The sequence below is a fragment of the Pipistrellus kuhlii genome, unplaced genomic scaffold, assembly GCF_014108245.1.
Source record: "Pipistrellus kuhlii isolate mPipKuh1 unplaced genomic scaffold, mPipKuh1.p scaffold_m20_p_3, whole genome shotgun sequence".
Lineage (NCBI taxonomy): Eukaryota > Metazoa > Chordata > Mammalia > Chiroptera > Vespertilionidae > Pipistrellus > Pipistrellus kuhlii.
The window spans coordinates 48,657,680-48,668,634 of NW_023425529.1; positions in this window are offsets into that span (position 1 = coordinate 48,657,680).

The window sequence follows — 10,955 nt, forward strand, 5'->3', positions numbered from 1 at the left end:
ATAGCCCCTCAGCGGGGCACGCTAAGGGATCATTGGTGTGTGGTTTGCATGCCTGGTCCAACTCAATAGGCGTGGTCCCTGGGCCTCCTGCTCCTCCTGTTCACGCCCCCAGCTCCTTGCCTTTTAACCCTTCGGGCAGAACAATTCCAGGGGGTGCTCCCACCCCCAAGACAGCCAGGACAGCCAGGGACAGGCCCCCGAGGACAGGAGGTGATCCCGCATCCCCTCTAGCCCTCACATCCAGTGTTCTCTCCTCAGCTGGAGGGAGCCTAGCACCTTAGTCCTCAGATCAAAGGAGGGTCAGTGCTTCTCCTGCCATTGAATGCAGAGACCTGTAGGTGTCTGGCTCCATCAACGCCTCTCCAGGACTGGTGCCTCTCCCCTCAGGCGCCGACCCCACTCTTTCCTGACTCGAGTCAGCCTGCCTTGGTTGCATCCTTCTAGAGCTCTAACTTCCGGTCCTCCTACTCTCAGAAAGGAAGCATACCACCACAGCGAGGCCAGCCTCGGTCTCTTGATTGCTTCTTTTCTCCTCGCAGTTACATGTCCCCCCTTCTCATCTGTGTCCCTGAGGCTCAGGCCCCTTCTCCCCTGACCTCTCAAGCTCCTGTTCGTGGCCCACACTGTTGAGGAGGCTCCTGCTGTTTATCTCACACCCAAGGTGGAGCCAGAGTCATGGCCAGGATGCCCAGAGACCCGGAGAGAAAAGGTGCTGCTGATGGAGATTGGGGAGCGGCCCAGTGGAAGCCACTCGTTGCTCCCATCATCTACAATGGGAGCAGGATTTACATGTTGGCAAGGTTGGCACAGAACCATTCATTTGATTTTCATTGCCACCACCATGTGAGTAGGAAATGGTCCCATTTCTCAGATGAGGAAATTGAGGCTCCAAACGTTCACATGCTCCAGGACCTACAACTCCTGGAGAAAAGCCTCGGGTTCGGGTTTTGTCGCTCTTAAGCCTCCCCTGGTCTGGGCTTTGACCAGCCAGGGAATGGCTAACTCTCTCAGAGGAAGTGGTGGCCCGCCTCTCCAAGGAGACTTGGGGGTTTGGGACCTTGGACTCTTCCACATCTTGAGGTTGGGGAGTGTCACAACCTTTTTACGGCGGAGGTTCAGGATCTGAAGGAGGGGAGGACACACAAATGAAAACACCAGACAAGAAATATGAATTTAGAAGGCATATGAATTTAGGGGCCAGGTGGAGACTTCTCTCTTGTGTTAGAAATTCTGTAACTGGTTTGGCTCAGTAGATAGAGTGTTGGCCTGAGGACTGAAAGGTGTGGTTTGATTCCGGTCAAGGGCATGTACCTTGGTGTGCAGGAGGCAGCTGATCGATGTTTCTACAATAACTCTCTTTCCCTCTCCCTTCCTCTCTGTAAAAAATCAATAAAAAAAAATTTTTTTTTAAAGAAAGAAGGTGAGCCCCCAAATTCAGGGGTCCTGATAGAACACAACACATACTTGGGAGCCAGGCAGCAAGGCAAACATCTCTACTTCTACGTAGAAGGGTGTGCACACATGGTCTGGAAGCACACGCACTCTGAGCAAGCGGTCTGCTCAGATTTATAATCCTGACACATGTGACCTGTCTCTCACTCTTGATTGGAGCTCAGGTGCACAGTCTTTCGTGATTGGCTAATCCAAGGGGAGGGGCTGGCCTTTTCTGTTTCAAGATGGCAGTCCCCAGGGGAGCTGCAGACCATGCAGCCAAAATGGCGGCTGTCTGACCTGCTTTTTGACAGAAAAGATTACTTGTTTCTTCTCAATTCCCCCCTTTCCTTTACCTAACCTCTTTTTTCTTCAAACTCGGCTGACACTCATTGACTTTCATGCTCTACAGCAGAGGTCGGCAAACTGCGGCTGGCGAACCACATGCGGCTCTTTGGCCCCTTGAGTTTTTAGCAAAGGCCCGTTTAATTAAGTTAATAACAACGTACCTACTTATAGAGTTTAAGGTTAAAATATTTTGGTTCTCAAAAGAAATTTCAATCGTACTGTTGATATTTTGGCTTTGTTGACTAATGAGTTTGCCGACCCCTGCTCTACAGTGTCTAGGACACATGTGTCAAACACAAGGCCCGCGGGCCAAATCCGTCCCGCCAGGCCTTGCAATGTGGCCCGCACCGCGCTGTCATCACTGCACTCCGCTGCGTTTCCATCACAATGACAGTTTATGACTGTTCAGTAAACCATTCGGCCCGCGATTTAGGGTGGATTTTAGATTTTGGCCCCTTCTCTGATTGAGTTCGACACCCCTAGTCTAGGAGAAGACTAACTTGCTGTTTGGTCAATGTGGTTTCAATTAACCATTGGATAAGACCCCCTCCTGCATATATGAGATTATATAACATCTTATCACTGTAATTTATAATAATTAAAGGGGTGAATGTGGACACCACCGCTCCCTTCCCCTTTCCAAACCACTGCTCTAGTGAATCGAAGAAAGGACCAGGTTCCAGCTCCGTCATCAGCTAAAGCTGCCAGGGCCTTAGTGGCTCAGGATGGTCTATCTGCTGTGTTGTCAGGGATGAATGTACACACTGACCCCAACATTACACAAATTCCTTTTTTTTCTGCCAGAATCAGATCCAGGGCCAAGCTGTTCTCCCAGGTCATCCTGTTGGTGGCATCTAGTTGTTCAGCTATTCCTTTAGCTGAGTCTGGTTATAGTAAATATAATTAATCTAACCAAATCCTTACTTACAGTGGGCCGCCAGCACAGCACAGACTCAAGCTCTGCAGCAATCTCATGCCTAGCCTTAAAGTCACCTGGCACTCCTCCCGGAACCCCGATGGATCTGTGAGTGTATAGGGATCAAAGGAGCCCCCTAGACTCCCTCTCCTCTTCCTAGTTGTCTGTCCATTGAAAAAGGTTTATGATATGCCAATGTGAAAGGGATAGCCAATTATATCAGAGCACAAGTTCCACTCATTTGCTGGGCACGGCCGCAAGTCAGGGTCCCCCATGACACCACCAGACATCAGCACGGGGTATCGACAGTGCAGCATGATGGGCTTCTGAGGGTACTTGGGCATTTACGTATCCGAATAAATTTCTCATAAACTCCAAGCACTGTTCCCCCCCTTGAGAGGCAGGAGGTATAGTTTACGTCGGAGGACAGGCCAAGTCTTTGAGGGGGAGAGGAGGGGGGGGTGGGGGGGGGTGGGGATCTTAGCTCTTCACCTCTGTTGGTGGGAACAACAGGGCAAGAGTCTCATAGGAAGCGTTTCCCCAGGCGGTTTCCTCCTGACACAGGGCAAGCACCCATTCCATCCTGTTCCTGTCTGAGGTCCATCTGAGTAGAAAAGAGACCACTTGAGCCTCTAGCCTTCCTGCTGCACAAGCATAACAGTAGCTTTTATGAGGGCACCTATACCTATAGAATATTTAATCCATTCCACCCAGGCATTCGTTCCCTTATATCCTACTTCTATTTGCATGGTGGTGGCAGTGGTCTATGGGATTTGTCCTGTGATATCTACTCCTAAATCTAGTCCTAGCCAATCTTTTTTACCTAAAGGCTAAAATATCCAAGTCATTCAAGTTATCTATAATCAATAACTTAACCTGGTAAGCATCATCCAGATTATACACATTTCTCCAGCCCACATTTGTAAGCCTGAAACTTGTCAGATCCCTAAAGCAAATAGAGCCCAGTACATGATGGTTATTAAGACAGCTCACAGTTTTTGTTGTTGTTCTTATGTTTGTTTGCTTGTTTTTTACCTTTAAAAAAATATATATATATATTTTTTTTTACAGAGAGGAAGGGAGAGGGATAGTGAGTTAGAAACATTGATGAGAGAGATACGTCAATCAGCTGCCTCCTACACATACTGGGGATGTGCCCACAACCAAAGTACAGGCCCTTGACCGGAATCAAAACTGGGACCCTTAGGTCCACAGGCCAACGCTCTACCCACTGAGCCAAACCGGTTAGGGCATAGCTCAGTTTTTAACATCAGTTTCAAGGGGACATGTCCTGATATGGCAGTTCAGGTTGTGGTATGTCCTCCCTTAACACATGTGTGATGGTTCCAACCTTGCTCTGCAGTCTTAACAGCAGTCTCTGTGGTAAACAAGACAGGAGGGTTCCAACTTGCTTCCCTTCTAAATCTGGATTAGAACAAACTTTGTCTTCTGGTCTATGGTGATGAACTGGAAACTCAAGAGGGCTTTGGGTCAGAAGGCCTTCTAACCTGAGAAAGATTAGAGTAGAAGAGATACCCAATATTTAGTTCTTAAGAAATTGGTCCCTAATTTCCATTGAAGAAAGATCTTGAGGCATTCTAGGGCCTATTGGAATTACCTACAGCCAATTCTAGGTAAAACAAATAAAAATAACAACAACAAAAAAAACAGATAAACAAAATACTTTTCTTATTTAATCAATTTTCTTTTTAACATTTCTTTCTACAAAATTCCTATAACTTCCACAGGCATTCTTACAACTTTCAAAACCATTTTTACAACTTCCAGAAATAACCACCTTCTTTTTCCTTCAAAATGCATAACCATGCCTCAGTCCTTCCATTAAGTATTTCTATTCTAATATTCTTGTTTTCTGTCATACCATTAGCAACTTGTACAGTTGCTTTAAAATGTATTAGAATTCTTCATTCTTAGAAACCTTAATTTTTCAATTACTAAAAAGTAAACAGCCAGCATTTCTTAGATTAACACTTATGAACATACTTTAAAATGAACTTTTACTTTCAAGAAAATATACCTTCAACAAAGTACAAGAGATCTTCTGTGATGAAAACTAAGAGCAGGCAAATTAAAACGTGTCTAGCAATTAATGTTTCAGTTTTAAATATATATATATATTTAGATGTTTATCATTTAACCCAGCAGGGCTCCAAAGCCTTTAAGTTAATTAAGACTTTGGGGAAATTATGTCTAGGCATATGAGGCTAGAGAAAAGGCAGGGGAAAGAGGGAGCAGTCTGTTCCCAGGCCTCTAGCTGCTTGGATTAAAACTGCCAGACTTTTCCTTAGAGATAACACGTTAAGGTTACTGCTGTGACTTCTGTTTCTGGGTCAGCCTTTGCCTAGGCCACTTGTTTTAAAATTATGTTAGTTTTCTGTTTTTGCCTTTCTTATTTTTATGTACATAGATCTTCTAAGCCTCTTTTAACAGCTTTTCTACACGTCTATCATTCCAGTTCTCTACCTTTGTAGTTTTCTTGAAATGTCAGAACGACTATTGGTGACAAAATCTAATTTTTAATATTTCTTGGCCCAACAGGTCCTCAGGGTCTGGCCCAGAGTACTTTCTCATTTGATCTTTTAGTCCTGGACCCTTCTTTAGTCAGAAGATCCTTCTCTGCTTTGCTGAATGCTGAAGGCCTTTTTTAGGTTCTGAGACCCTCTGGGACTCCTGAGTTTGGAAATCTTACAGCTGCTGAAAGTGCAGCCGAGCCAGCCAGGTGCTCCCTTTCCCAGGCAGCCACAGCTGACTTCCAAACCATCTCCCTGGTCACATAGGGAAGGGAAGGCAGGACAAGAGTCTCATTCCTGCCGAAACTGGTTTGGCTTAATGGATAGAGCATCGGCCTGCGGACTGAAGGGTCCCAGGTTCAATTCCAGTCATGGGCAGGTACACTGGTTGCGGGCACATCCCCAGTGGGGGTGTGCAGGAGGCAGCTGATCGATGACTCTCTCTCATCGATGTTTCTAACTCTTTATCTCTCTCCCTTCCTCTCTGTAAAAAAAATCAATTAAAATAAATAAATAAATAAATAAATAAATAAATAAATAAATAAAAGAGTCTCATTCCTGTCTGCCCTTATTTTCTTTTAGGCATTTTTTTTTAACAGGCTGGCTCCTTCCTCCAACAGAGAGCACAGTCATTCCCTCTTAAATGACTGGACTTTCATTATTAACATATTTGTAATTATTACTGAAAAGGCTTTATCCAAATTCTTCATTTTAGTTACAAATATTTATTATATGTTAACAACTTTGACATTTTAAAGCCAATTACTACCTAAAGGATTTTCTTGACCAATAACCAGGATTGCCCTTTCTGTTCAAAGAAAGGTCATGATAATCTGGCTGGGAGTCATATGCCCCTGAGCAAGAATTGTGCCTTATCAAGGAAGCATTAATCTTGTTACCCAATCCAGCCTGTATAGCTTACTTCCTTGTGTAATTTCAAGTACATTGTATTGGTCTAATTTAGTTCAAAAATATTTCTTTTTAGGGAGAGAGTAGATCTTTGTGTCACCGCAGAGCCCTGGAGATGTCACAAATCCGTCTCTCAGTTAAATTCTCGAAATATTACATTTGGAAAAGCTGTCAAATATACCCAATTTAAAGATTATTAAAACTTAAACTAGCCGAGACCGGTTTGGCTCAATGGATAGAGTGTCAGCTTGGGGACTGAAGGGTCCCAGGTTCGATTCTGGTCAAGGGCATGTACCTTGGTTGCGGGCATATCCCCAGTAGGGGGTGTGCAAGAGGCAGCTGATCGATGACCCTTTCATCGATGTTTCTAACTCTCTGTTTCTCTCCCTTCCTCTCTGAACAAAATCAATAAAATATATTTAAAAAAAGAAAAAGAGAAAAACTTAAACCAGTTGTAACATTAAAGATTTGGTCTTTGACCACAGAATTAATTCTTTTCAAGTTGGCTATTAAATTTTTTATATTTTAGTAACGTCACAAATACGATATTCAAAGAGAAAACACTAGGAGGACATGCCTACCACTCACCCATCTCCTTGCTGCCCTACCCTCAAGGGCACAGGAGCCACAACGTTGTGGCTGCTTCATAGCCAGCCTCAGTTCCGCCTCGGCTGGCCTGCACAGGTTTGTGACATCACAAACAGGCACAGGACACCTGCTTCCCTTCCTGGTCCTGTTCTGGTCCCTGTCCCTGTCAATACCAACGCTGCCAACTGGATGTTTAATGGACATGATGTTGAGTGGGGTTTTACAAATTTCTCCAACCTGCCAAGTTCGGCAAGTTTAGCCTCCCTTTCTGCCGCTTGGAAACCTGTGGACTTTTGCTCAGAGTAAAATGTCCTTCTTCTTCTTCTTCTTCTTCTTTTTTTTTTCCTTCCCTTCCACTTTGCCTCAGGTGGGGAAGATAATGATTTGTTAGGCTTAGAATTAGCTGGCCTATGTTTTCACTTCCCTGGGTTGCACATTCACAAATTTTACACTTTTAACCTTAGAATCTTAAATTTTTAACCCAGCACAGCAAAATCATAAATCAGGAAAGAGCAAATTAAAGTCCCTAAAAGTTAGCCAAAATTGCATCACAGACATACAGACAGAAATCTCACTAAGAGTTTCTGGCGGGCCAACACCCTGCCAGGGAAAGCAGGATGAATCTCCAAGAATGAGGATTCTTGGCAGCTGCTGGGATGTCCTGTAATCTGTCATGTGTTCAGCCTCCCCACACATAACTGGGCTTCCCCAAAGTGGGACTTGCTCCATCTTTAAGCAAATTAAACAAAAAACATGGAGACATAAAACATCAACAAACATTCTCATATAGGCAACACACAACACTAAAAGTTTACACCATGAGCAATGTCTTCTGTCCCTGGTTCCTGAACTTGCCTCCCCAGAATCTCATCATTCTCCCAATGAACTATTTCAGGGGAATGTAATTCCATAGGCCTAGAATTTTTGTCTCCCATCCTTGGCAGGTCCTTTGTGACTATGTACTCAACCCCCATGTTGGAGGTTTCTCATACTCCCTGAGATGTGCTTCATCCCCCTCTGGCTGTTTCCCTTGCAGGAGAACAAAACCACAGATCAGAACTCTACACTCGCTTTATGTCCAAGACACATCCCAGTCACATATGCCTGACCTCTGAAGATACCCGATCACCAAAATAGTACTCAATCCAATTTCCCACCGTGGGTTATGCATGAGGTTACCTGATTGCCCTTCCTTCGTTGCTGGCTGACTTCTTGATCCCGAGCTCCTAGCCTGCCCAGGGGTAATGGCTGTCCCTCCTCACCAACGTCACCACAACTTGGCAACGGGGCACACCTCCTCAGGAGAGGGGTTCAATGTCCCTGTGATGATAAACAGTATCGGACGAGCCCCAAAATTATTAGAAATAAGGTGAGCCCCCAAATTCAGGGGTCCTGAAAAACACAGGCAGCAAGGCAAATATCTTTACTTCTACATAGAAGGGTGTGCACACCTGGTCTGGAAGCACACGCATACCAAGCAGGTGATCTGCTCAGCTTTATAATCCCTGATGCATGTGACCAGTCCCTCACTTTTGAAAGGAGCTCAGGCACACAGTCTTTCATGATTGGTTAATTTAAGGGAAGTGGGTGGCCTTCGCTGTTCCAAGATGGTGGTCCCCAGTAGAGTTGCAAACCATGGGGCCAATATGGCAGCTGCCAAGTTACACAGGCCAAAATGGTGACTGTCTGAACTGCTTTCTGACAGAAAATATGACTTGTTTCTTCTCATAGAGACATTTCTCTTGGATAGGCACACTGAAACCTGGCCTTATCCACTTTTTTTTTTTTTTTTAATATATTTTATTGATTTTGTACAGAGAGGAAGGGAGAGAGATCGAGAGTTAGAAACATCGATCAGCTGCCTCTTGCACACCCCCTACTGGGGATATGCCCGCAACCAAGGTACATGCCCTTGACCGGAATCGAACCCGGGACCCTTCAGTCCCCAAGCCAACGCTCTATCCATTGAGCCAAACTGGTTTCGGCCTTATCCACTTTTTATTCAATTTTTAAATATACAACTTGCCCTCAGTAAAGCATGGCAAACAGGTAACAGACAAACCATCTCTAAGGTCAATAAAGATCAGTAAACATCAGTAAAGTCCATTTGCTTTGAGGTTATCAGATCAGGAAACTGTTTTGAGCCACCGCTGTGTCACCGTAACAAGAGTGCATGGCATTAGCCCTGCTAATTGTCCAAGGCCCATCAGCCTTCCGTGTTCGTTGGTGCACTCTCATGATAGTATCGACAGTGGATGGCTTCCCACAGGGGGGAGAACCATAGCTCTGTTGTGCATTTACTACAAAGCCTCCTGCTCACCAACACCTTCCCCAATCACCCTATTTGAAATTCTACCATTTCATACTCCATATCGCCCACCCGTTTCTTTTCTTCATGCACTGACTACATCCAACATGCTAAATATCTACCCCAGCCTGCACCAGAATGGCAGCATCATAAGGGCAAGGACTTTTGTCTGTTCTGTTTGCTTTGGATCCCTAGCTTCCTAATGTTTGGCATATAATAGGTGCTTGATAAAATTTTCTTTATTAAACAAAAAAGAAAGCTTGAGCCCAGCTTCTTGCATTGCAATTCACGATGTGGATCCTCCATAGAGGACTGTGCAGTGCAGTTAGGGTCCAAAAATGTGTAGCTCCCACTCCCGGCACCCCACCCACCCTGGGACTTGGGTCATATTAAAAAAAAAAAGTCATTCTGGCTGCACAGGGCCCCACCCATGCTCACCCCTGAGTGAGGGCAGCAACTGGGTCAAAGCCCCTTTATTATGTGGAAGGCTTATGGAGCCTCCTCCAAAGCTAACCATTACCCACCTGACAGGGTCAGGACCATTTGGGAGCCTTTGATGGGATGGGGGAGGGAAGAGGGAGGCTGTTGTCGTGTAAATGGTGACTGGCTCATGTCTCTGAGAAGCCCAGGGGCTGCGCTAATTGGACCTCGCCATCTCCCACCCGTTCCCTCCCATCAATCTGGAGGAGGTCCAGGCAGGGCGGGCTGGAGAGAATTGGGAATGCAGTTAGAAAGTCAAAGCCTCGTGGGTCCCAGCTCTGCATCAGCTGCCCTCCCTCACCCACCCATCCAACCCTGCCCCCAAGCCCTGGCACCAGGGAAGCTGGGCTTCAGCAAAGGTTCACCATGAATAATGTCCTTTGATGATGTAGCGTCTCCCGGAGTTCGGCAGGAGCCAAGGGTGGGGGCAGCAAGGGAATGGCAGGAAGAACGGATCACCCCTTGATCTCCGGGATTAGCAGGGACTTGAAAGAGGTGATGAAGGAGGACATCTTTGGGGGTGCCCGCCAAGCAAAAATGTATCGGGGGCTTTGCTAGAATTAGACAATGTTTTATTCAAGGGTCTTAAGATTGCTAATTGAAGAGGAACAAAACAAAACACTTCCAGTTTAACACCCAGAGTGTCCTGAGGAAAATAGTTGAGAGTTCTTATAGTAAGAAGCACATTCTTGAGAAAAACCAGTTCTGCATTCTTAGCCTCTGGATTGGCCCAAGACGATAACCCTCCAGATGTCCCGTGGTCTAGATAAGGTGGTCTGGACATGGGAGCGTTCTTCCCTAAGCTCTTCCGAGGGCTGTCTGTAGGAATTTTTTCTATCTCCAGGCATGGATGCATCACTGAAATGTTTAAGTTCTCAGGCTAGTTAAAATAAAACAAAATCTACTCCTCCTGCTTCAGCCCATTCTGATTTAAGTAACTGTTAGCGTGGCTATGGTGACTCCATTTGGTTTCCTCCCTCTTCTCAGATGCTCAGGGCAGGCGGGAGGCTTCATTTTGCTCACAAATCACACGCAAATGGCATGTGAAGTGGGGCTGCGGCTACAGAGCACCGAGGTGCTTTTTCCGTTGACCACCATTCTTTATTTGAGCCACATCTCAGATGCTGTTACTGGCCTAGGGGGCAGGGTCCCACGCAGGTCCTCCCTCTGCAGTTCCCTCCTTCACTGCTGGGCAGGGCTGAGGGTGAGGCCAGGAAAAGGTGTGAGCAGTTGAGCAGAGATGAGGCAGCTTAGTTGGCTGTTCCCAGGGGGTAGAGGTGAAGGCCAGCTCAGCACGTGCTTATGTACACAAGGACCTGCATACGCCCACCACATGCACAACCTGGCTGCCCCCCTGGAGGGGTGCTTTGAGTAGGGAGGAGGGGCCGAGTCCATAGGGGACACTGGCTGGAGATACCAGTGAAGAGTGGAGCTCTGCAGCCAG